Source organism: Pleurodeles waltl, chromosome 2_2, assembly GCF_031143425.1.
Source record: "Pleurodeles waltl isolate 20211129_DDA chromosome 2_2, aPleWal1.hap1.20221129, whole genome shotgun sequence".
In the NCBI taxonomy this organism is placed as follows: domain Eukaryota; kingdom Metazoa; phylum Chordata; class Amphibia; order Caudata; family Salamandridae; genus Pleurodeles; species Pleurodeles waltl.
Window position 1 is genome coordinate 146,903,799 of NC_090439.1, and position 25,996 is coordinate 146,929,794.

Here is a 25,996-nt window from a genome sequence, read left to right on the forward strand (position 1 = left end):
CCTGTCGCGGGCGCTAGGCCTACCCACACAAGTGAGGTATCATTTTTATCTGGAGACTTGGGGGAACGCTGGGTGGAAGTAAATTTGTGGCTCCTCTCAGATTCCAGAACTTTCTGCCACAGAAATGTGAGGAACATGTGTTTTTTTTGCCAAATTTTGATGTTTGCAAAGGATTCTGGGTAACATAACCTGGCCCGAGCCCCACAAGTCACCCCATCTTAGATTCCCCTAGGTCTCTAGTTTTCAGAAATGCACAGGTTTGGTAGGTTTCCCTAGGTGCCGGCTGAGCTAGAGGCCAAAATCTACAGGTAGGCACTTTGCAAAAAACACCTCTGTTTTCTTTCAAATATTTGGATGTGTCCACGTTGCGCTTTGGGGCGTTTCCTGTCACAGGCGCTAGGCCTACCCACACAAGTGAGGTATCATTTTTATCGGGAGACTTGGGGGAACGCTGAGTGGAAGGAAATTTGTGGCTCCTCTCAGATTCCAGAACTTTCTGCCACAGAAATGTGAGGAACATGTGTTTTTTAGCCCACTTTTGAGGTTTGCAAAGGATTCTGGGTAACAGAACCTGGTGCGAGCCCCACAAGTCACCCCATCTTGGATTCCCCTAGGTCTCTAGTTTTCAGAAATGCACAGGTTTGGTAGGTTTCCCTAGGTGGCCTAGGTGCCGGCTGAGCTAGAGGCCAAAATCTACAGGTAGGCACTTTGCAAAAAACACCTCTGTTTTCTTTCAAAAATTTGGATGTGTCCACGTTGCGCTTTGGGGCATTTCCTGTCGCGGGCACTAGGCCTATCCACACAAGTGAGGTATCATTTTTATCGGGAGACTTGGGGGAACGCTGGGTGGTAGGAAATTTGTGGCTCCTCTCAGATTCCAGAACTTTCTGCCACAGAAATGTGATGAACGTGTGTTTTTTTAGCCAAATTTTGAGATTTGCAAAGGATTCTGGGTAACAGAACCTGGTCAGAGCCCCACAAATCACCCCATCTTGGATTCCCCTAGGTCTCTAGTTTTCAGAAATGCACAGGTTTGGTAGGTTTCCCTAGGTGCTGGCTGAGCTAGAGGCCAAAATCTACAGGTAGGCACTTTGCAAAAAACACCTATGTTTTCTTTCAAAAATTTGGATGTGTCCACGTTGCGCTTTGGGGCGTTTCCTGTCGCGGGCGCTAGGTCTACCCACACAAGTGAGGTATCATTTTTATCGGGAGACTTGGGGGAACGCTGGGTGGAAGGAAATTTGTGGCTCCTCTCAGATTCCAGAACTTTCTGCCACAGAAATGTGAGGAACATGTGTTTTTTTTGCCAAATTTTGATGTTTGCAAAGGATTCTGGGTAACATAACCTGGCCCGAGCCCCACAAGTCACCCCATCTTAGATTCCCCTAGGTCTCTAGTTTTCAGAAATGCACAGGTTTGGTAGGTTTCCCTAGGTGCCGGCTGAGCTAGAGGCCAAAATCTACAGGTAGGCACTTTGCAAAAAACACCTCTGTTTTCTTTCAAATATTTGGATGTGTCCACGTTGCGCTTTGGGGCGTTTCCTGTCACGGGCGCTAGGCCTACCCACACAAGTGAGGTATCATTTTTATCGGGAGACTTGGGGGAACGCTGGGTGGAAGGAAATTTGTGGCTCCTCTCAGATTCCAGAACTTTCTGCCACAGAAATATGAGGAACATGTGTTTTTTTAGCCCACTTTTGAGGTTTGCAAAGGATTCTGGGTAACAGAACCTGGTGCGAGCCCCACAAGTCACCCCATCTTGGATTCCCCTAGGTCTCTAGTTTTCAGAAATGCACAGGTTTGGTAGGTTTCCCTAGGTGCCGGCTGAGCTAGAGGCCAAAATCTACAGGTAGGCACTTTGCAAAAAACACCTCTGTTTTCTTTCAAATATTTGGATGTGTCCACGTTGCGCTTTGGGGCGTTTCCTGTCACAGGCGCTAGGCCTACCCACAAAAGTGAGGTATCATTTTTATCAGGAGACTTGGGGGAACGCTGGGTGGAAGGAAATTTGTGGCTCCTCTCAGATTCCAGAACTTTCTGCCACAGAAATATGAGGAACATGTGTTTTTTTAGCCCACTTTTGAGGTTTGCAAAGGATTCTGGGTAACAGAACCTGGTGCGAGCCCCACAAGTCACCCCATCTTGGATTCCCCTAGGTCTCTAGTTTTCAGAAATGCACAGGTTTGGTAGGTTTCCCTAGGTGGCCTAGGTGCCGGCTGAGCTAGAGGCCAAAATCTACAGGTAGGCACTTTGCAAAAAACACCTCTGTTTTCTTTCAAAAATTTGGATGTGTCCACGTTGCGCTTTGGGGCATTTCCTGTCGCGGGCACTAGGCCTATCCACACAAGTGAGGTATCATTTTTATCGGGAGACTTGGGGGAACGCTGGGTGGTAGGAAATTTGTGGCTCCTCTCAGATTCCAGAACTTTCTGCCACAGAAATGTGATGAACGTGTGTTTTTTTAGCCAAATTTTGAGGTTTGCAAAGGATTCTGGGTAACAGAACCTGGTCAGAGCCCCACAAATCACCCCATCTTGGATTCCCCTAGGTCTCTAGTTTTCAGAAATGCACAGGTTTGGTAGGTTTCCCTAGGTGCTGGCTGAGCTAGAGGCCAAAATCTACAGGTAGGCACTTTGCAAAAAACACCTATGTTTTCTTTCAAAAATTTGGATGTGTCCACGTTGCGCTTTGGGGCGTTTCCTGTCGCGGGCGCTAGGTCTACCCACACAAGTGAGGTATCATTTTTATCGGGAGACTTGGGGGAACGCTGGGTGGAAGGAAATTTGTGGCTCCTCTCAGATTCCAGAACTTTCTGCCACAGAAATGTGAGGAACATGTGTTTTTTTTGCCAAATTTTGATGTTTGCAAAGGATTCTGGGTAACATAACCTGGCCGAGCCCCACAAGTCACCCCATCTTAGATTCCCCTAGGTCTCTAGTTTTCAGAAATGCACAGGTTTGGTAGGTTTCCCTAGGTGCCGGCTGAGCTAGAGGCCAAAATCTACAGGTAGGCACTTTGCAAAAAACACCTCTGTTTTCTTTCAAATATTTGGATGTGTCCACGTTGCGCCTTGGGGCGTTTCCTGTCACGGGCGCTAGGCCTACCCACACAAGTGAGGTATCATTTTTATCGGGAGACTTGGGGGAACGCTGGGTGGAAGGAAATTTGTGGCTCCTCTCAGATTCCAGAACTTTCTGCCACAGAAATATGAGGAACATGTGTTTTTTTAGCCCACTTTTGAGGTTTGCAAAGGATTCTGGGTAACAGAACCTGGTGCGAGCCCCACAAGTCACCCCATCTTGGATTCCCCTAGGTCTCTAGTTTTCAGAAATGCACAGGTTTGGTAGGTTTCCCTAGGTGGCCTAGGTGCCGGCTGAGCTAGAGGCCAAAATCTACAGGTAGGCACTTTGCAAAAAACACCTCTGTTTTCTTTCAAAAATTTGTATGTGTCCACGTTGCGCTTTGGGGCATTTCCTATCACGGGCACTAGGCCTATCCACACAAGTGAGGTATCATTTTTATCGGGAGACTTGGGGGAACGCTGGGTGGTAGGAAATTTGTGGCTCCTCTCAGATTCCAGAACTTTCTGCCACAGAAATGTGATGAAAGTGTGTTTTTTTAGCCAAATTTTGAGGTTTGCAAAGGATTCTGGGTAACAGAACCTGGTCAGAGCCCCACAAATCACCCCATCTTGGATTCCCCTAGCTCTCTAGTTTTCAGAAATGCACAGGTTTGGTAGGTTTCCCTAGGTGCTGGCTGAGCTAGAGGCCAAAATCTACAGGTAGGCACTTTGCAAAAAACACCTATGTTTTCTTTCAAAAATGTGGATGTGTCCACGTTGCGCTTTGGGGCGTTTCCTGTCGCGGGCGCTAGGCCTACCCACACAAGTGAGGTATCATTTTTATCGGGAGACTTGGCGGAACGCTGGGTGGAAGGAAATTTGTGGCTCCTCTCAGATTCCAGAACTTTCTGCCACATAAATGTGAGGAACATGTGTTTTTTTAGCCAACTTTTGAGGTTTGCAAAGGATTCTGGGTAACAGAACCTGGTCCGAGCCCCACAAGTCACCCCATCTTGGATTCCTCTAGGTCTCTAGTTTTCAGAAATGCACAGGTTTGGTAGGTTTCCCTAGGTGCTGGCTGAGCTAGAGGCCAAAATCTACAGGTAGGCACTTTGCAAAAAACACCTATGTTTTCTTTCAAAAATTTGGATGTGTCCACGTTGCGCTTTGGGGCGTTTCCTGTCACGGGCGCTAGGCCTACCCACACAAGTGAGGTATCATTTTTATCGGGAGACTTGGGGAAACACTGGGTGGAAGGAAATTTGTAGCTCCTCTCAGATTCCAGAACTTTCTGCCACAGAAATGTGAGGAACATGTGTTTTTTTAGCCAACTTTTGAGGTTTGCAAAGGATTCTGGGTAACAGAACCTGGTCCGAGCCCCACAAGTCACCCCATCTTGGATTCCTCTAGGTCTCTAGTTTTCAGAAATGCACAGGTTTGGTAGGTTTCCCTAGGTGCCGGCTAAGCTAGAGGCCAAAATCTACAGGTAGGCACTTTGCAAAAAACACCTCTGTTTTCTTTAAAAAATTTGGATGTGTCCACGTTGCGCTTTGGGGCGTTTCCTGTCGTGGGCGCTAGGACTACCCACACAAGTGAGGTATCATTTTTATCTGGAGACTTGGGGGAACGCTGGGTGGAAGGAAATTTGTGGCTCCTCTCAGATTCCAGAACTTTCTGCCACAGAAATGTGAGGAACATGTGTTTTTTTAGCCAAATTTAGAGGTTTGCAAAGGATTCTGGGTAACAGAACCTGGTCAGAGCCCCACAAATCACCCCATCTTGGATTCCCGTAGGTCTCTAGTTTTCAGAAATGCACCGGTTTGGTAGGTTTCCCTAGGTGCCGGCTGAGCTAGAGGCCAAAATCTACAGGTAGGCACTTTGCAAAAAACACCTCTGTTTTCTTTCAAAAATGTGGATGTGTCCATGTTGCGCTTTGGGGCGTTTCCTGTCACGGGCGCTAGGCCTACCCACAAAAGTGAGGTATCATTTTTATCGGGAGACTTAGGGGAACGCTGGGTGGAAGGAAATTTGTGGCTCCTCTCAGATTCCAGAACTTTCTGCCACAGAAATGTGAGGAAAATGTGTTTTTTTAGCCAAATTTTGAGGTTTGCAAAGGATTCTGGGTAACAGAACCTGGTCCGATCCCCACAAGTCACCCCATCTTGGATTCCCCTAGGTCTCTAGTTTTCAGAAATGCACCTGTTTGGTAGGTTTCCCTAGGTGCCGGCTGAGCTAGAGGCCAAAATCTACAGGTAGGCACTTTGCAAAAAACACCTCTGTTTTCTTTGAAAAATTTGGATGTGTCCACGTTGCGCTTTGGGGCGTTTCCTGTCGCGGGCGCTAGGCCTACCCACACAAGTGAGGTATCATTTTTATCTGGAGACTTGGGGGAACGCTGGGTGGAAGTAAATTTGTGGCTCCTCTCAGATTCCAGAACTTTCTGCCACAGAAATGTGAGGAACATGTGTTTTTTTAGCCAAATTTAGAGGTTTGCAAAGGATTCTGGGTAACAGAAACTGGTCCGAGCCCCACAAGTCACCCCATCTTGGATTCCCCTAGGTCTCTAATTTTCAGAAATGCACAGGTTTGGTAGGTTTCCCTAGGTGCCGGCTAAGCTAGAGGCCAAAATCTACAGGTAGGCACTTTGCAAAAAACACCTCTGTTTTCTTTCAAAAATTTGGATGTGTCCACGTTGCGCTTTGGGGCGTTTCCTGTCGTGGGCGCTAGGACTACCCACACAAGTGAGGTATCATTTTTATCTGGAGACTTGGGGGAACGCTGGGTGGAAGGAAATTTGTGGCTCCTCTCAGATTCCAGAACTTTCTGCCACAGAAATGTGAGGAACATGTGTTTTTTTAGCCAAATTTTGAGGTTTGCAAAGGATTCTGGGTAACAGAACCTGGTCCGAGCCCCACAAGTCACCCCATCTTGGATTCCCGTAGGTCTCTAGTTTTCAGAAATGCACCGGTTTGGTAGGTTTCCCTAGGTGCCGGCTGAGCTAGAGGCCAAAATCTACAGGTAGGCACTTTGCAAAAAACAACTCTGTTTTCTTTCAAAAATTTGGATGTGTCCATGTTGCGCTTTGGGGCGTTTCCTGTCACGGGCGCTAGGCCTACCCACAAAAGTGAGGTATCATTTTTATCGGGAGACTTAGGGGAACGCTGGGTGGAAGGAAATTTGTGGCTCCTCTCAGATTCCAGAACTTTCTGCCACAGAAATGTGAGGAACATGTGTTTTTTTAGCCAAATTTTGAGGTTTGCAAAGGATTCTGGGTAACAGAACCTGGTCCGATCCCCACAAGTCACCCCATCTTGGATTCCCCTAGGTCTCTAGTTTTCAGAAATGCACCTGTATGGTAGGTTTCCCTAGGTGCCGGCTGAGCTAGAGGCCAAAATCTACAGGTAGGCACTTGGCAAAAAACACCTCTGTTTTCTTTGAAAAATTTGGATGTGTCCACGTTGCGCTTTGGGGCGTTTCCTGTCGCGGGCGCTAGGCCTACCCATACAAGTGAGGTATCATTTTTATCTGGAGACTTGGGGGAACGCTGGGTGGAAGTAAATTTGTGGCTCCTCTCAGATTCCAGAACTTTCTGCCACAGAAATGTGAGGAACATGTGTTTTTTTTGCCAAATTTTGAGGTTTGCAAAGGATTCTGGGTAACAGAACCTGGTCAGAGCCCCACAAGTCACCCCATCTTGGATTCCCCTAGGTCTCTAGTTTTCAGAAAAGCACAGGTTTGGTAGGGTTCCCTAGGTGCCGGCTGAGCTAGAGGCCAAAATCTACAGGTAGGCACTTTGCAAAAAACACCTCTGTTTTCTTTCAAAAATTTGGATGTGTCCACGTTGCGCTTTGGGGCGTTTCCTGTTGCGGGCGCTAGGCCTGCCCACACAAGAGAGGTATCATTTTTATCTGGAGACTTGGGAGAACGCTGGATGGAAGGAAATTTGTGGCTCCTCTCAGATTCCAGAACTTTCTGCCACAGATATGTGAGGAACATGTGTTTTTTTAGCCAACTTTTGAGGTTTGCAAAGGATTCTGGGTAACAGAACCTGGTCCGAGCCCCACAAGTCACCCCATCTTGGATTCCCCTAGGTCTCTAGTTTTCAGAATTGCACAGGTTTGGTAGGTTTCCCTAGGTGCCGGCTGAGCTAGTGGCCAAAATCTACAGGTAGGCACTTTGCAAAAAACACCTATGTTTTCTCTCAAAAATTTGGATGTGTCCACGTTGCGCTTTGGGCCGTTTCCTGTCACGGGCGCTAGGCCTACCCACACAAGTGAGGTATCATTTTTATCGGGAGACTTGGGGAAACACTGGGTTGAAGGAAATTTCTTGCTCCTCTCAGATTCCAGAACTTTCTGCCACAGAAATGTGAGGAACATGTGTTTTTTTAGCCAACTTTTGAGGTTTGCAAAGTATTCTGGGTAACAGAACCTGGTCCGAGCCCCACAAGTCACCCCATCTTGGATTCCCCTAGGTCTCTAGTTTTCAGAAATGCACAGGTTTGGTAGGTTTCCCTAGGTGCCGGCTGAGCTAGTGGCCAAAATCTACAGGTAGGCACTTTGCAAAAAACACCTGTTTTCTCTCAAATATTTGGATGTGTCCACGTTGCGCTTTGGGGCGTTTCCTGTCACGGGCGCTAGGCCTACCCACACAAGTGAGGTATCATTTTTATCTGGAGACTTGGGGGAACGCTGGGTGGAAAGAAATTTGTGGCTCCTCTCAGATTCCAGAACTTTCTGCCACAGAAATGTGAGGAACATGTGTTTTTTTTGCCAACTTTTGAGGTTTGCAAAGGATTCTGGGTAACAGAACCTGGTCAGAGCCCCACAAATCACCCCATCTTGGATTCCCCTAGGTCTCTAGTTTTCAGAAATGCACAGGTTTGGTAGGTTTCCCTAGGTGCTGGCTGAGCTAGACGCCAAAATCTACAGGTAGGCACTTTGCAAAAAACACCTATGTTTTCTTTCAAAAATTTGGATGTGTCCACGTTGCGCTTTGGGCCGTTTCCTGTCGCGGGCGCTAGGCCTACCCACACAAGTGAGGTATCATTTTTATCGGGAGACTTGGGGAAACACTGGGTTGAAGGAAATTTGTGGCTCCTCTCATATTCCAGAACTTTCTGCCACAGAAATGTCAGGAACATGTGTTTTTTTAGCCAAATTTAGAGGTTTGCAAAGGATTCTGGGTAACAGAAACTGGTCCGAGCCCCACAAGTCAGCCCATCTTGGATTCCCCTAGGTCTCTAGTTTTCAGAAATGCACAGGTTTGGTAGGTTTCCCTAGGTGCCGGCTAAGCTAGAGGCCAAAATCTACAGGTAGGCACTTTGCAAAAAACACCTCTGTTTTCTTTTAAAAATTTGGATGTGTCCACGTTGCGCTTTGGGGCGTTTCCTGTCGTGGGCGCTAGGCCTACCCACACAAGTGTGGTATCATTTTTACCTGGAGACTTGGGGGAACGCTGGGTGGAAGGAAATTTGTGGCTCCTCTCAGATTCCAGAACTTTCTGCCACAGAAATCTGAGGAACATGTGTTTTTTTAGCCAAATTTTGAGGTTTGCAAAGGATTCTGGGTAACAGAACCTGGTCCGAGCCCCACAAGTCACCCCATCTTGGATTCCCGTAGGTCTCTAGTTTTCAGAAATCCACCGGTTTGGTAGGTTTCCCTAGGTGCCGGCTGAGCTAGAGGCCAAAATCTACAGGTAGGCACTTTGCAAAAAACACCTCTGTTTTCTTTCAAAAATTTGGATGTGTCCACGTTGCGCTTTGGGGCGTTTCCTGTCACGGGCGCTAGGCATACCCACAAAAGTGAGGTATCATTTTTATCGGGAGACTTAGGGGAACGCTGGGTGGAAGGAAATTTGTGGCTCCTCTCAGATTCCAGAACTTTCTGCCACAGAAATGTGAGGAACATGTGTTTTTTTTGCCAAATTTTGATGTTTGCAAAGGATTCTGGGTAACATAACCTGGCCCGAGCCCCACAAGTCACCCCATCTTAGATTCCCCTAGGTCTCTAGTTTTCAGAAATGCACAGGTTTGGTAGGTTTCCCTAGGTGCCGGCTGAGCTAGAGGCCAAAATCTACAGATAGGCACTTTGCAAAAAACACCTCTGTTTTCTTTCAAATATTTGGATGTGTCCACGTTGCGCTTTGGGGCGTTTCCTGTCACAGGCGCTAGGCCTACCCACACAAGTGAGGTATCATTTTTATCGGGAGACTTGGGGGAACGCTGGGTGGAATGAAATTTGTGGCTCCTCTCAGATTCCAGAACTTTCTGCCACAGAAATATGAGGAACATGTGTTTTTTAGCCCACTTTTGAGGTTTGCAAAGGATTCTGGGTAACAGAACCTGGTGCGAGCCCCACAAGTCACCCCATCTTGGATTCCCCTAGGTCTGTAGTTTTCATAAATGCACAGGTTTGGTAGGTTTCCCTAGGTGGCCTAGGTGCCGGCTGAGCTAGAGGCCAAAATCTACAGGTAGGCACTTTGCAAAAACCACCTCTGTTTTCTTTCAAAAATTTGGATGTGTCCACGTTGCGCTTTGGGGCATTTCCTGACGCGGGCACTAGGCCTATCCACACAAGTGAGGTATCATTTTTATCGGGAGACTTGGGGGAACGCTGGGTGGTAGGAAATTTGTGGCTCCTCTCAGATTCCAGAACTTTCTGCCACAGAAATGTGATGAACGTGTGTTTTTTTAGCCAAATTTTGAGGTTTGCAAAGGATTCTGGGTAACAGAACCTGGTCAGAGCCCCACAAATCACCCCATCTAGGATTCCCTTAGGTCTCTAGTTTTCAGAAATGCACAGGTTTGGTAGGTTTCCCTAGGTGCTGGCTGAGCTAGAGGCCAAAATCTACAGGTAGGCACTTTGCAAAAAACACCTATGTATTCTTTCAAAAATTTTGATTTGTCCACGTTGCGCTTTGGGGCGTTTCCTGTCGCGGGCGCTAGGCCTACCCACACAAGTGAGGTATCATTTTTATCGGGAGACTTGGGGAAACACTGGGTTGAAGGAAATTTGTGGCTCCTCTCATATTCCAGAACTTTCTGCCACAGAAATGTCAGGAACATGTGTTTTTTTAGCCAAATTTAGAGGTTTGCAAAGGATTCTGGGTAAAAGAAACTGGTCCGAGCCCCACAAGTCACCCCATCTTGGATTCCCCTCGGTCTCTAGTTTTCAGAAATGCACAGGTTTGGTAGGTTTCCCTAGGTGCCGGCTAAGCTAGAGGCCAAAATCTACAGGTAGGCACTTTGCAAAAAACACCTCTGTTTTCTTTCAAAAATTTGGATGTGTCCACGTTGCGCTTTGGGGCGTTTCCTGTCGTGGGCGCTAGGCCTACCCACACAAGTGAGGTATCATTTTTATCTGGAGACTTGGGGGAACGCTGGGTGGAAGGAAATTTGAGGCTCCTCTCAGATTCCAGAACTTTCTGCCACAGAAATCTGAGGAACATGTGTTTTTTTAGCCAAATTTTGAGGTTTGCAAAGGATTCTGGGTAACAAAACCTGGTCCGAGCCCCACAAGTCACCCCATCTTGGATTCCCGTAGGTCTCTAGTTTTCAGAAATCCACCGGTTTGGTAGGTTTCCCTAGGTGCTGGCTGAGCTAGAGGCCAAAATCTACAGGTAGGCACTTTGCAAAAAACACCTCTGTTTTCTTTCAAAAATTTGGATGTGTCCACGTTGCGCTTTGGGGCGTTTCCTGTCAAGGGCGCTAGGCCTACCCACAAAAGTGAGGTACCATTTTTATCGGGAGACTTAGGGGAACGCTGGGTGGAAGGAAATTTGTGGCTCCTCTCAGATTCCAGAACTTTCTGCCACAGAAATGTGAGGAACATGTGTTTTTTTAGCCAAATTTTGAGGTTTGCAAAGGATTCTGGGTAACAGAACCTGGTCCGAGCCCCTCAAGTCACCCCATCATGGATTCCCCCAGGTCTCTAGTTTTCAGAAATGCACAGGTTTGGTAGGTTTCCATAGGTGCCGGCTGAGCTAGAGGCCAAAATCTACAGGTAGGCACTTTGCAAAAAACACCTCTGTTTTCTTTCAAAAATTTGGATGTGTCCACGTTGCGCTTTGGGGCATTTCCTGTCGCGGGCACTAGGCCTATCCAGACAAGTGAGGTATCATTTTTATCGGGAGACTTGGGGGAACGCTGGGTGGTAGGAAATTTGTGGCTCCTCTCAGATTCCAGAACTTTCTGCCACAGAAATGTGATGAACGTGTGTTTTTTTAGCCAAATTTTGAGGTTTGCAAAGGATTCTGGGTAACAGAACCTGGTCAGAGCCCCACAAATCACCCCATCTTGGATTCCCTTAGGTCTCTAGTTTTCAGAAATGCACAGGTTTGGTAGGTTTCCCTAGGTGCTGGCTGAGCTAGAGGCCAAAATCTACAGGTAGGCACTTTGCAAAAAACACCTATGTTTTCTTTCAAAAATTTGGATGTGTCCACGTTGCGCTTTGGGGCGTTTCCTGTCGCGGGCGCTAGGCCTACCCACACAAGTGAGGTATCATTTTTATCTGGAGACTTGGGGGAACGCTGGGTGGAAGGAAATTTGTGGCTCCTCTCAGATTCCAGAACTTTCTGCCACAGAAATGTGAGGAACATGTGTTTTTTTTTGCCAAATTTTGATGTTTGCAAAGGATTCTGGGTAACATAACCTGGCCCGAGCCCCACAAGTCACCCCATCTTAGATTCCCCTAGGTCTCTAGTTTTCAGAAATGCACAGGTTTGGTAGGTTTCCCTAGGTGCCGGCTGAGCTAGAGGCCAACATCTACAGGTAGGCACTTTGCAAAAAACACCTCTGTTTTCTTTCAAATATTTGGATGTGTCCACGTTGCGCTTTGGGGCGTTTCCTGTCACGGGCGCTAGGCCTACCCACACAAGTGAGGTATCATTTTTATCGGGAGACTTGGGGGAACGCTGGGTGGAAGGAAATTTGTGGCTCCTCTCAGATTCCAGAACTTTCTGCCACAGAAATATGAGGAACATGTGTTTTTTTAGCCCACTTTTGAGGTTTGCAAAGGATTCTGGGTAACAGAACCTGGTGCGAGCCCCACAAGTCACCCCATCTTGGATTCCCCTAGGTCTCTAGTTTTCAGAAATGCACAGGTTTGGTAGATTTCCCTAGGTGGCCTAGGTGCCGGCTGAGCTAGAGGCCAAAATCTACAGGTAGGCACTTTGCAAAAAACACCTCTGTTTTCTTTCAAAAATTTGGATGTGTCCACGTTGCGCTTTGGGGCATTTCCTATCACGGGCACTAGGCCTATCCACACAAGTGAGGTATCATTTTTATCGGGAGACTTGGGGGAACGCTGGGTGGTAGGAAATTTGTGGCTCCTCTCAGATTCCAGAACTTTCTGCCACAGAAATGTGATGAACGTGTGTTTTTTTAGCCAAATCTTGAGGTTTGCAAAGGATTCTGGGTAACAGAACCTGGTCAGAGCCCCACAAATCACCCCATCTTGGATTCCCCTAGGTCTCTAGTTTTCAGAAATGCACAGGTTTGGTAGGTTTCCCTAGGTGCTGGCTGAGCTAGAGGCCAAAATCTACAGGTAGGCACTTTGCAAAAAACACCTATGTTTTCTTTCAAAAATTTGGATGTGTCCACGTTGCGCTTTGGGGCGTTTCCTGTCGCGGGCGCTAGGCCTACCCACACAAGTGAGGTATCATTTTTATCGGGAGACTTGGGGGAACGCTGGGTGGAAGGAAATTTGTGGCTCCTCTCAGATTCCAGAACTTTCTGCCACAGAAATGTGAGGAACATGTGTTTTTTTTGCCAAATTTTGATGTTTGCAAAGGATTCTGAGTAACATAACCTGGCCCGAGCCCCACAAGTCACCCCATCTTAGATTCCCCTAGGTCTCTAGTTTTCAGAAATGCACAGGTTTGGTAGGTTTCCCTAGGTGCCGGCTGAGCTAGAGGCCAAAATCTACAGGTAGGCACTTTGCAAAAAACACCTCTGTTTTCTTTCAAATATTTGGATGTGTCCACGTTGCGCTTTGGGGCGTTTCCTGTCACGGGCGCTAGGCCTACCCACACAAGTGAGGTATCATTTTTATCGGGAGACTTGGTGGATCGCTGGGTGGAAGGAAATTTGTGGCTCCTCTCAGATTCCAGAACTTTCTGCCACAGAAATATGAGGAACATGTGTTTTTTTAGCCCACTTTTGAGGTTTGCAAAGGATTCTGGGTAACAGAACCTGGAGCGAGCCGCACAAGTCACCCCATCTTGGATTCCCCTAGGTCTCTAGTTTTCAGAAATGCACAGGTTTGGTAGGTTTCCCTAGGTGGCCTAGGTGCCGGCTGAGCTAGAGGCCAAAATCTACAGGTAGGCACTTTGCAAAAAACACCTCTGTTTTCTTTCAAAAATTTGGATGTGTCCACGTTGCGCTTTGGGGCATTTCCTATCACGGGCACTAGGCCTATCCACACAAGTGAGGTATCATTTTTATCGGGAGACTTGGGGGAACGCTGGGTGGTAGGAAATTTGTGGCTCCTCTCAGATTCCAGAACTTTCTGCCACAGAAATGTGATGAACGTGTGTTTTTTTAGCCAAATTTTGAGGTTTGCAAAGGATTCTGGGTAACAGAACCTGGTCAGAGCCCCACAAATCACCCCATCTTGGATTCCCCTAGGTCTCTAGTTTTCAGAAATGCACAGGTTTGGTAGGTTTCCCTAGGTGCTGGCTGAGCTAGAGGCCAAAATCTACAGGTAGGCACTTTGCAAAAAACACCTATGTTTTCTTTCAAAAATGTGGATGTGTCCACGTTGCGCTTTGGGGCGTTTCCTGTCGCGGGCGCTATGCCTTCCCACACAAGTGAGGTATCATTTTTATCGGGAGACTTGGCGGAACGCTGGGTGGAAGGAAATTTGTGGCTCCTCTCAGATTCCAGAACTTTCTGCCACAGAAATGTGAGGAACATGTGTTTTTTTTGCCAAATTTTGATGTTTGCAAAGGATTCTGGGTAACATAACCTGGCCCGAGCCCCACAAGTCACCCCATCTTAGATTCCCCTAGGTCTCTAGTTTTCAGAAATGCACAGGTTTGGTAGGTTTCCCTAGGTGCCGGCTGAGCTAGAGGCCAACATCTACAGGTAGGCACTTTGCAAAAAACACCTCTGTTTTCTTTCAAATATTTGGATGTGTCCACGTTGCGCTTTGGGGCGTTTCCTGTCACGGGCGCTAGGCCTACCCACACAAGTGAGGTATCATTTTTATCGGGAGACTTGGGGGAACGCTGGGTGGAAGGAAATTTGTGGCTCCTCTCAGATTCCAGAACTTTCTGCCACAGAAATATGACGAACATGTGTTTTTTTAGGCCACTTTTGAGGTTTGCAAAGGATTCTGGGTAACAGAACCTGGTGCGAGCCCCACAAGTCACCCCATCTTGGATTCCCCTAGGTCTCTAGTTTTCAGAAATGCACAGGTTTGGTAGGTTTCCCTAGGTGGCCTAGGTGCCGGCTGAGCTAGAGGCCAAAATCTACAGGTAGGCACTTTGCAAAAAACACCTCTGTTTTCTTTCAAAAATTTGGATGTGTCCACGTTGCGCTTTGGGGCATTTCCTATCACGGGCACTAGGCCTATCCACACAAGTGAGGTATCATTTTTATCGGGAGACTTGGGGGAACGCTGGGTGGTAGGAAATTTGTGGCTCCTCTCAGATTCCAGAACTTTCTGCCACAGAAATGTGATGAACGTGTGTTTTTTTAGCCAAATCTTGAGGTTTGCAAAGGATTCTGGGTAACAGAACCTGGTCAGAGCCCCACAAATCACCCCATCTTGGATTCCCCTAGGTCTCTAGTTTTCAGAAATGCACAGGTTTGGTAGGTTTCCCTAGGTGCTGGCTGAGCTAGAGGCCAAAATCTACAGGTAGGCACTTTGCAAAAAACACCTATGTTTTCTTTCAAAAATTTGGATGTGTCCACGTTGCGCTTTGGGGCGTTTCCTGTCGCGGGCGCTAGGCCTACCCACACAAGTGAGGTATCATTTTTATCGGGAGACTTGGGAGAACGCTGGGTGGAAGGAAATTTGTGGCTCCTCTCAGATTCCAGAACTTTCTGCCACAGAAATGTGAGGAACATGTGTTTTTTTTGCCAAATTTTGATGTTTGCAAAGGATTCTGAGTAACATAACCTGGCCCGAGCCCCACAAGTCACCCCATCTTAGATTCCCCTAGGTCTCTAGTTTTCAGAAATGCACAGGTTTGGTAGGTTTCCCTAGGTGCCGGCTGAGCTAGAGGCCAAAATCTACAGGTAGGCACTTTGCAAAAAACACCTCTGTTTTCTTTCAAATATTTGGATGTGTCCACGTTGCGCTTTGGGGCGTTTCCTGTCACGGGCGCTAGGCCTACCCACACAAGTGAGGTATCATTTTTATCGGGAGACTTGGTGGATCGCTGTGTGGAAGGAAATTTGTGGCACCTCTCAGATTCCAGAACTTTCTGCCACAGAAATATGAGGAACATGTGTTTTTTTAGCCCACTTTTGAGGTTTGCAAAGGATTCTGGGTAACAGAACCTGGAGCGAGCCGCACAAGTCACCCCATCTTGGATTCCCCTAGGTCTCTAGTTTTCAGAAATGCACAGGTTTGGTAGGTTTCCCTAGGTGGCCTAGGTGCCGGCTGAGCTAGAGGCCAAAATCTACAGGTAGGCACTTTGCAAAAAACACCTCTGTTTTCTTTCAAAAATTTGGATGTGTCCACGTTGCGCTTTGGGGCGTTTCCTGTCGCGGGCGCTATGCCTTCCCACACAAGTGAGGTATCATTTTTATCGGGAGACTTGGCGGAACGCTGGGTGGAAGGAAATTTGTGGCTCCTCTCAGATTCCAGAACTTTCTGCCACATAAATGTGAGGAACATGTGTTTTTTTAGCCAACTTTTGAGGTTCGCAAAGGATTCTGGGTAACAGAACCTGGTCCGAGCCCCACAAGTCACCCCATCTTGGATTCCTCTAGGTCTCTAGTTTTCAGAAATGCACAGGTTTGGTAGGTTTCCCTAGGTGCTGGCTGAGCTAGAGGCCAAAATCTACAGGTAGGCACTTTGCAAAAAACACCTATGTTTTCTTTCAAAAATTTGGATGTGTCCACGTTGCGCTTTGGGGCGTTTCCTGTCACGGGCGCTAGGCCTACCCACACAAGTGAGGTATCATTTTTATCGGGAGACTTGGGGAAACACTGGGTGGAAGGAAATTTGTAGCTCCTCTCAGATTCCAGAACTTTCTGCACAGAAATGTGAGGAACATGTGTTTTTTTAGCCAAATTTTGAGGTTTGCAAAGGATTCTGGGTAACAGAACCTGGTCCGAGCCCCACAAGTCACCCCATCTTGGATTCCCCTAGGTCTCTAGTTTTCAGAAATGCACAGGTTTGGTAGGTTTCCCTAGGTGCTGGCTGAGCTAGAGGCCAAAATCTACAGGTAGGCACTTTGCAAAAAACACCTATGTTTTCTTTCAAAAATTTGGATGTGTCCACGTTGCGCTTTGGGGCGTTTCCTGTCGCGGGCGCTAGGCCTACCCACACAAGTGAGGTATCATTTTTATCGGGAGACTTGGGGAAACACTGGGTTGAAGGAAATCTGTGGCTCCTCTCATATTCCAGAACTTTCTGCCACAGAAATGTCAGGAACATGTGTTTTTTTAGCCAAATTTAGAGGTTTGCAAAGGATTCTGGGTAACAGAAACTGGTCCGAGCCCCACAAGTCACCCCATCTTGGATTCCCCTAGGTCTCTAGTTTTCAGAAATGCACAGGTTTGGTAGGTTTCCCTAGGTGCCGGCTAAGCTAGAGGCCAAAATCTACAGGTAGGCACTTTGCAAAAAACACCTCTGTTTTCTTTCAAAAATTTGGATGTGTCCACGTTGCGCTTTGGGGCGTTTCCTGTCGTGGGCGCTAGGACTACCCACACAAGTGAGGTATCATTTTTATCTGGAGACTTGGGGGAACGCTGGGTGGAAGGAAATTTGTGGCTCCTCTCAGATTCCAGAACTTTCTGCCACAGAAATGTGAGGAACATGTGTTTTTTTAGCCAAATTTTGAGGTTTGCAAAGGATTCTGGGTAACAGAACCTGGTCCGAGCCCCACAAGTCACCCCATCTTGGATTCCCGTAGGTCTCTAGTTTTCAGAAATGCACCGGTTTGGTAGGTTTCCCTAGGTGCCGGCTGAGCTAGAGGCCAAAATCTACAGGTAGGCACTTTGCAAAAAACACCTATGTTTTCTTTCAAAAATTTGGATGTGTCCATGTTGCGCTTTGGGGCGTTTCCTGTCACGGGCGCTAGACCTACCCACAAAAGTGAGGTATCATTTTTATCGGGAGACTTAGGGGAACGCTGGGTGGAAGGAAATTTGTGGCTCCTCTCAAATTCCAGAACTTTCTGCCACAGAAATGTGAGGAACATGTGTTTTTTTAGCCAAATTTTGAGGTTTGCAAAGGATTCTGGGTAACAGAACCTGGTCCGATCCCAACAAGTCACCCCATCTTGGATTCCCCTAGGTCTCTAGTTTTCAGAAATGCACTTGTTTGGTAGGTTTCCCTAGGTGCCGGCTGAGCTAGAGGCCAAAATCTACAGGTAGGCACTTTGCAAAAAACACCTCTGTTTTCTTTGAAAAATTTGGATGTGTCCACGTTGCGCTTTGGGGCGTTTCCTGTCGCGGGCGCTAGGCCTACCCACACAAGTGAGGTATCATTTTTATCTGGAGACTTGGGGGAACGCTGGGTGGAAGTAAATTTGTGGCTCCTCTCAGATTCCAGAACTTTCTGCCACAGAAATGTGAGGAACATGTGTTTTTTTTGCCAACGTTTGAGGTTTGCAAAGGATTCTGGGTAACAGAACCTGGTCAGAGCCCCACAAATCACCCCATCTTGGATTCCCCTAGGTCTCTAGTTTTCAGAAATGCACAGGTTTGGTAGGTTTCCCTAGGTGCTGGCTGAGCTAGAGGCCAAAATCTACAGGTAGGCACTTTGCAAAAAACACCTATGTTTTCTTTCAAAAATTTGGATGTGTCCACGTTGCGCTTTGGGCCGTTTCCTGTCGCGGGCGCTAGGCCTACCCACACAAGTGAGGTATCATTTTTATCGGGAGACTTGGGGAAACACTGGGTTGAAGGAAATTTGTGGCTCCTTTCATATTCCAGAACTTTCTGCCACAGAAATGTCAGGAACATGTGTTTTTTTAGCCAAATTTAGAGGTTTGCAAAGGATTCTGGGTAACAGAAACTGGTCCGAGCCCCACAAGTCAGCCCATCTTGGATTCCCCTAGGTCTCTAGTTTTCAGAAATGCACAGGTTTGGTAGGTTTCCCTAGGTGCCGGCTAAGCTAGAGGCCAAAATCTACAGGTAGGCACTTTGCAAAAAACACCTCTGTTTTCTTTCAAAAATTCGGATGTGTCCACGTTGCGCTTTGGGGCGTTTCCTGTCGTGGGCGCTAGGCCTACCCACACAAGTGAGGTATAATTTTTATCTGGAGACTTGGGGGAACGCTGGGTGGAAGGAAATTTGTGGCTCCTCTCAGATTCCAGAACTTTCTGCCACAGAAATCTGAGGAACATGTGTTTTTTTAGCCAAATTTTGAGGTTTGCAAAGGATTCTGGGTAACAGAACCTGGTCCGAGCCCCACAAGTCACCCCATCTTGGATTCCCGTAGGTCTCTAGTTTTCAGAAATCCACCGGTTTGGTAGGTTTCCCTAGGTGCCGGCTGAGCTAGAGGCCAAAATCTACAGGTAGGCACTTTGCAAAAAACACCTCTGTTTTCTTTCAAAAATTTGGATGTGTCCACGTTGCGCTTTGGGGCGTTTCCTGTCACGGGCGCTAGGCCTACCCACAAAAGTGAGGTGTCATTTTTATCGGGAGACTTAGGGGAACGCTGGGTGGAAGGAAATTTGTGGCTCCTCTCAGATTCCAGAACTTTCTGCCACAGAAATGTGAGGAACATGTGATTTTTTTGCCAAATTTTGATGTTTGCAAAGGATTCTGGGTAACATAACCTGGCCCGAGCCCCACAAGTCACCCCATCTTAGATTCCCCTAGGTCTCTAGTTTTCAGAAATGCACAGGTTTGGTAGGTTTCCCTAGGTGCCGGCTGAGCTAGAGGCCAAAATCTACAGGTAGGCACTTTGCAAAAAACACCTCTGTTTTCTTTCAAATATTTGGATGTGTCCACGTTGCGCTTTGGGGCGTTTCCTGTCACAGGCGCTAGGCCTACCCACACAAGTGAGGTATCATTTTTATCGGGAGACTTGGGGGAACGCTGGGTGGAAGGAAATTTGTGGCTCCTCTCAGATTCCAGAACTTTCTGCCACAGAAATATGAGGAACATGTGTTTTTTAGCCCACTTTTGAGGTTTGCAAAGGATTCTGGGTAACAGAACCTGGTGCGAGCCCCACAAGTCACCCCATCTTGGATTCCCCTAGGTCTGTAGTTTTCATAAATGCACAGGTTTGGTAGGTTTCCCTAGGTGGCCTAGGTGCCGGCTGAGCTAGATGCCAAAATCTACAGGTAGGCACTTTGCAAAAAACACCTCTGTTTTCTTTCAAAAATTTGGATGTGTCCACGTTGCGCTTTGGGGCATTTCCTGACGCGGGCACTAGGCCTATCCACACAAGTGAGGTATCATTTTTATCGGGAGACTTGGGGGAACGCTGAGTGGTAGGAAATTTGTGGCTCCTCTCAGATTCCAGAACTTTCTGCCACAGAAATGTGATGAACGTGTGTTTTTTTAGCCAAATTTTGAGGTTTGCAAAGGATTCTGGGTAACAGAACCTGGTCAGAGCCCCACAAATCACCCCATCTTGGATTCCCCTAGGTCTCTAGTTTTCAGAAATGCACAGGTTTGGTAGGTTTCCCTAGGTGCTGGCTGAGCTAGAGGCCAAAATCTACAGGTAGGCACTTTGCAAAAAACACCTATGTATTCTTTCAAAAATTTGGATGTGTCCACGTTGCGCTTTGGGGCGTTTCCTGTCGCGGGCGCTAGGCCTACCCACACAAGTGAGGTATCATTTTTATCGGGAGACTTGGGGAAACACTGGGTTGAAGGAAATTTGTGGCTCCTCTCATATTCCAGAACTTTCTGCCACAGAAATGTCAGGAACATGTGTTTTTTTAGCCAAATTTAGAGGTTTGCAAAAGATTCTGGGTAACAGAAACTGGTCCGAGCCCCACAAGTCACCCCATCTTGGATTCCCCTAGGTCTCTAGTTTTCAGAAATGCACAGGTTTGGTAGGTTTCCCTAGGTGCCGGCTAAGCTAGAGGCCAAAATCTACAGGTAGGCACTTTGCAAAAAACACCTCTGTTTTCTTTCAAAAATTTGGATGTGTGCACGTTGCGCTTTGGGGCGTTTCCTGTCGTGGGCGCTAGGCCTACCCACACAAGTGAGGTATCATTTTTATCTGGAGACTTGGGGGAACGCTGGGTGGAAGGAAATTTGTGGCTCCTCTCAGATTCCAGAACTTTCTGCCACAGAAATCTGAGGAACATGTGTTTTTTTAGCCAAATTTTGAGGTTTGCAAAGGATTCTGGGTAACAGAACCTGGTCCGAGCCCCACAAGTCACCCCATCTTGGATTCCCGTAGGTCTCTAGTTTTCAGAAATCCACCGGTTTGGTAGGTTTCCCTAGGTGCCGGCTGAGCTAGAGGCCAAAATCTACAGGTAGGCACTTTGCAAAAAACACCTGTGTTTTCTTTCAAAAATTTGGATGTGTCCACGTTGCGCTTTGGGGCGTTTCCTGTCACGGGCGCTAGGCCTACCCACAAAAGTGAGGTGTCATTTTTATCGGGAGACTTAGGGGAACGCTGGGTGGAAGGAAATTTGTGGCTCCTCTCAGATTCCAGAACTTTCTGCCACAGAAATGTGAGGAACATGTGATTTTTTTGCCAAATTTTGATGTTTGCAAAGGATTCTGGGTAACATAACCTGGCCCGAGCCCCACAAGTCACCCCATCTTAGATTCCCCTAGGTCTCTAGTTTTCAGAAATGCACAGGTTTGGTAGGTTTCCCTAGGTGCCGGCTGAGCTAGAGGCCAAAATCTACAGGTAGGCACTTTGCAAAAAACACCTCTGTTTTCTTTCAAATATTTGGATGTGTCCACGTTGCGCTTTGGGGCGTTTCCTGTCACAGGCGCTAGGCCTACCCACACAAGTGAGGTATCATTTTTATCGGGAGACTTGGGGGAACGCTGGGTGGAAGGAAATTTGTGGCTCCTCTCAGATTCCAGAACTTTCTGCCACAGAAATATGAGGAACATGTGTTTTTTAGCCCACTTTTGAGGTTTGCAAAGGATTCTGGGTAACAGAACCTGGTGCGAGCCCCACAAGTCACCCCATCTTGGATTCCCCTAGGTCTGTAGTTTTCATAAATGCACAGGTTTGGTAGGTTTCCCTAGGTGGCCTAGGTGCCGGCTGAGCTAGATGCTAAAATCTACAGGTAGGCACTTTGCAAAAAACACCTCTGTTTTCTTTCAAAAATTTGGATGTGTCCACGTTGCGCTTTGGGGCATTTCCTGACGCGGGCACTAGGCCTATCCACACAAGTGAGGTATCATTTTTATCGGGAGACTTGGGGGAACGCTGAGTGGTAGGAAATTTGTGGCTCCTCTCAGATTCCAGAACTTTCTGCCACAGAAATGTGATGAACGTGTGTTTTTTTAGCCAAATTTTGAGGTTTGCAAAGGATTCTGGGTAACAGAACCTGGTCAGAGCCCCACAAATCACCCCTTCTTGGATTCCCCTAGGTCTCTAGTTTTCAGAAATGCACAGGTTTGGTAGGTTTCCCTAGGTGCTGGCTGAGCTAGAGGCCAAAATCTACAGGTAGGCACTTTGCAAAAAACACCTATGTATTCTTTCAAAAATTTGGATGTGTCCACGTTGCGCTTTGGGGCGTTTCCTGTCGCGGGCGCTAGGCCTACCCACACAAGTGAGGTATCATTTTTATCGGGAGACTTGGGGAAACACTGGGTTGAAGGAAATTTGTGGCTCCTCTCATATTCCAGAACTTTCTGCCACAGAAATGTCAGGAACATGTGTTTTTTTAGCCAAATTTAGAGGTTTGCAAAAGATTCTGGGTAACAGAAACTGGTCCGAGCCCCACAAGTCACCCCATCTTGGATTCCCCTAGGTCTCTAGTTTTCAGAAATGCACAGGTTTGGTAGGTTTCCCTAGGTGCCGGCTAAGCTAGAGGCCAAAATCTACAGGTAGGCACTTTGCAAAAAACACCTCTGTTTTCTTTCAAAAATTTGGATGTGTGCACGTTGCGCTTTGGGGCGTTTCCTGTCGTGGGCGCTAGGCCTACCCACACAAGTGAGGTATCATTTTTATCTGGAGATTTGGGGGAACGCTGGGTGGAAGGAAATTTGTGGCTCCTCTCAGATTCCAGAACTTTCTGCCACAGAAATCTGAGGAACATGTGTTTTTTTAGCCAAATTTTGAGGTTTGCAAAGGATTCTGGGTAACAGAACCTGGTCCGAGCCCCACAAGTCACCCCATCTTGGATTCCCGTAGGTCTCTAGTTTCCAGAAATCCACCGGTTTGGTAGGTTTCCCTAGGTGCCGGCTGAGCTAGAGGCCAAAATCTACAGGTAGGCACTTTGCAAAAAACACCTCTGTTTTCTTTCAAAAATTTGGATGTGTCCACGTTGCGCTTTGGGGCGTTTCCTGTCAAGGGCGCTAGGCCTACCCACAAAAGTGAGGTATCATTTTTATCGGGAGACTTAGGGGAACGCTGGGTGGAAGGAAATTTGTGGCTCCTCTCAGATTCCAGAACTTTCTGCCACAGAAATCTGAGGAACATGTGTTTTTTTAGCCAAATTTTGAGGTTTGCAAAGGATTCTGGGTAACAGAACCTGGTCCGAGCCCCACAAGTCACCCCATCTTGGATTCCCGTAGGTCTCTAGTTTTCAGAAATCCACCGGTTTGGTAGGTTTCCCTAGGTGCCGGCTGAGCTAGAGGCCAAAATCTACAGGTAGGCACTTTGCAAAAAACACCTCTGTTTTCTTTCAAAAATTTGGATGTGTCCACGTTGCGCTTTGGGGCGTTTCCTGTCACGGGCGCTAGGCCTACCCACAAAAGTGAGGTGTCATTTTTATCGGGAGACTTGGGGAAACACTGGGTTGAAGGAAATTTGTGGCTCCTCTCATATTCCAGAACTTTCTGCCACAGAAATGTCAGGAACATGTGTTTTTTTAGCCAAATTTAGAGGTTTGCAAAGGATTCTGGGTAACAGAAACTGGTCCGAGCCCCACAAGTCAGCCCATCTTGGATTCCCCTAGGTCTCTAGTTTTCAGAAATGCACAGGTTTGGTAGGTTTCCCTAGGTGCCGGCTAAGCTAGAGGCCAAAATCTACAGGTAGGCACTTTGCAAAAAACACCTCTGTTTTCTTTCAAAAATTTGGATGTGTCCACGTTGCGCTTTGGGGCGTTTCCTGTCGTGGGCGCTAGGCCTACCCACACAAGTGAGGTATAATTTTTATCTGGAGACTTGGGGGAACGCTGGGTGGAAGGAAATTTGTGGCTCCTCTCAGATTCCAGAACTTTCTGCCACAGAAATCTGAGGAACATGTGTTTTTTTAGCCAAATTTTGAGGTTTGCAAAGGATTCTGGGTAACAGAACCTGGTCCGAGCCCCACAAGTCACCCCATCTTGGATTCCCGTAGGTCTCTAGTTTTCAGAAATCCACCGGTTTGGTAGGTTTCCCTAGGTGCCGGCTGAGCTAGAGGCCAAAATCTACAGGTAGGCACTTTGCAAAAAACACCTCTGTTTTCTTTCAAAAATTTGGATGTGTCCACGTTGCGCTTTGGGGCGTTTCCTGTCACGGGCGCTAGGCCTACCCACAAAAGTGAGGTGTCATTTTTATCGGGAGACTTAGGGGAACGCTGGGTGGAAGGAAATTTGTGGCTCCTCTCAGATTCCAGAACTTTCTGCCACAGAAATGTGAGGAACATGTGATTTTTTTGCCAAATTTTGATGTTTGCAAAGGATTCTGGGTAACATAACCTGGCCCGAGCCCCACAAGTCACCCCATCTTAGATTCCCCTAGGTCTCTAGTTTTCAGAAATGCACAGGTTTGGTAGGTTTCCCTAGGTGCCGGCTGAGCTAGAGGCCAAAATCTACAGGTAGGCACTTTGCTAAAAACACCTCTGTTTTCTTTCAAATATTTGGATGTGTCCACGTTGCGCTTTGGGGCGTTTCCTGTCACAGGCGCTAGGCCTACCCACACAAGTGAGGTATCATTTTTATCGGGAGACTTGGGGGAACGCTGGGTGGAAGGAAATTTGTGGCTCCTCTCAGATTCCAGAACTTTCTGCCACAGAAATATGAGGAACATGTGTTTTTTAGCCCACTTTTGAGGTTTGCAAAGGATTCTGGGTAACAGAACCTGGTGCGAGCCCCACAAGTCACCCCATCTTGGATTCCCCTAGGTCTGTAGTTTTCATAAATGCACAGGTTTGGTAGGTTTCCCTAGGTGGCCTAGGTGCCGGCTGAGCTAGATGCCAAAATCTACAGGTAGGCTCTTTGCAAAAAACACCTCTGTTTTCTTTCAAAAATTTGGATGTGTCCACGTTGCGCTTTGGGGCATTTCCTGACGCGGGCACTAGGCCTATCCACACAAGTGAGGTATCATTTTTATCGGGAGACTTGGGGGAACGCTGAGTGGTAGGAAATTTGTGGCTCCTCTCAGATTCCAGAACTTTCTGCCACAGAAATGTGATGAACGTGTGTTTTTTTAGCCAAATTTTGAGGTTTGCAAAGGATTCTGGGTAACAGAACCTGGTCAGAGCCCCACAAATCACCCCATCTTGGATTCCCCTAGGTCTCTAGTTTTCAGAAATGCACAGGTTTGGTAGGTTTCCCTAGGTGCTGGCTGAGCTAGAGGCCAAAATCTACAGGTAGGCACTTTGCAAAAAACACCTATGTATTCTTTCAAAAATTTGGATGTGTCCACGTTGCGCTTTGGGGCGTTTCCTGTCGCGGGCGCTAGGCCTACCCACACAAGTGAGGTATCATTTTTATCGGGAGACTTGGGGAAACACTGGGTTGAAGGAAATTTGTGGCTCCTCTCATATTCCAGAACTTTCTGCCACAGAAATGTCAGGAACATGTGTTTTTTTAGCCAAATTTAGAGGTTTGCAAAGGATTCTGGGTAACAGAAACTGGTCCGAGACCCACAAGTCACCCCATCTTGGATTCCCCTAGGTCTCTAGTTTTCAGAAATGCACAGGTTTGGTAGGTTTCCCTAGGTGCCGGCTAAGCTAGAGGCCAAAATCTACAGGTAGGCACTTTGCAAAAAACACCTCTGTTTTCTTTCAAAAATTTGGATGTGTCCACGTTGCGCTTTGGGGCGTTTCCTGTCGTGGGCGCTAGGCCTACCCACACAAGTGAGGTATCATTTTTATCTGGAGACTTGGGGGAACGCTGGGTGGAAGGAAATTTGTGGCTCCTCTCAGATTCCAGAACTTTCTGCCACAGAAATCTGAGGAACATGTGTTTTTTTAGCCAAATTTTGAGGTTTGCAAAGGATTCTGGGTAACAGAACCTGGTCCGAGCCCCACAAGTCACCCCATCTTGGATTCCCGTAGGTCTCTAGTTTTTAGAAATCCACCGGTTTGGTAGATTTCCCTAGGTGCCGGCTGAGCTAGAGGCCAAAATCTACAGGTAGGCACTTTGCAAAAAACACCTCTGTTTTCTTTCAAAAATTTGGATGTGTCCACGTTGCGCTTTGGGGCGTTTCCTGTCAAGGGCGCTAGGCCTACCCACAAAAGTGAGGTATCATTTTTATCGGGAGACTTAGGGGAACGCTGGGTGGAAGGAAATTTGTGGCTCCTCTCAGATTCCAGAACTTTCTGCCACAGAAATGTGAGGAACATGTGTTTTTTTAGCCAAATTTTGAGGTTTGCAAAGGATTCTGGGTAACAGAACCTGGTCCGAGCCCCACAAGTCAGACCATCATGGATTCCCCCAGGTCTCTAGTTTT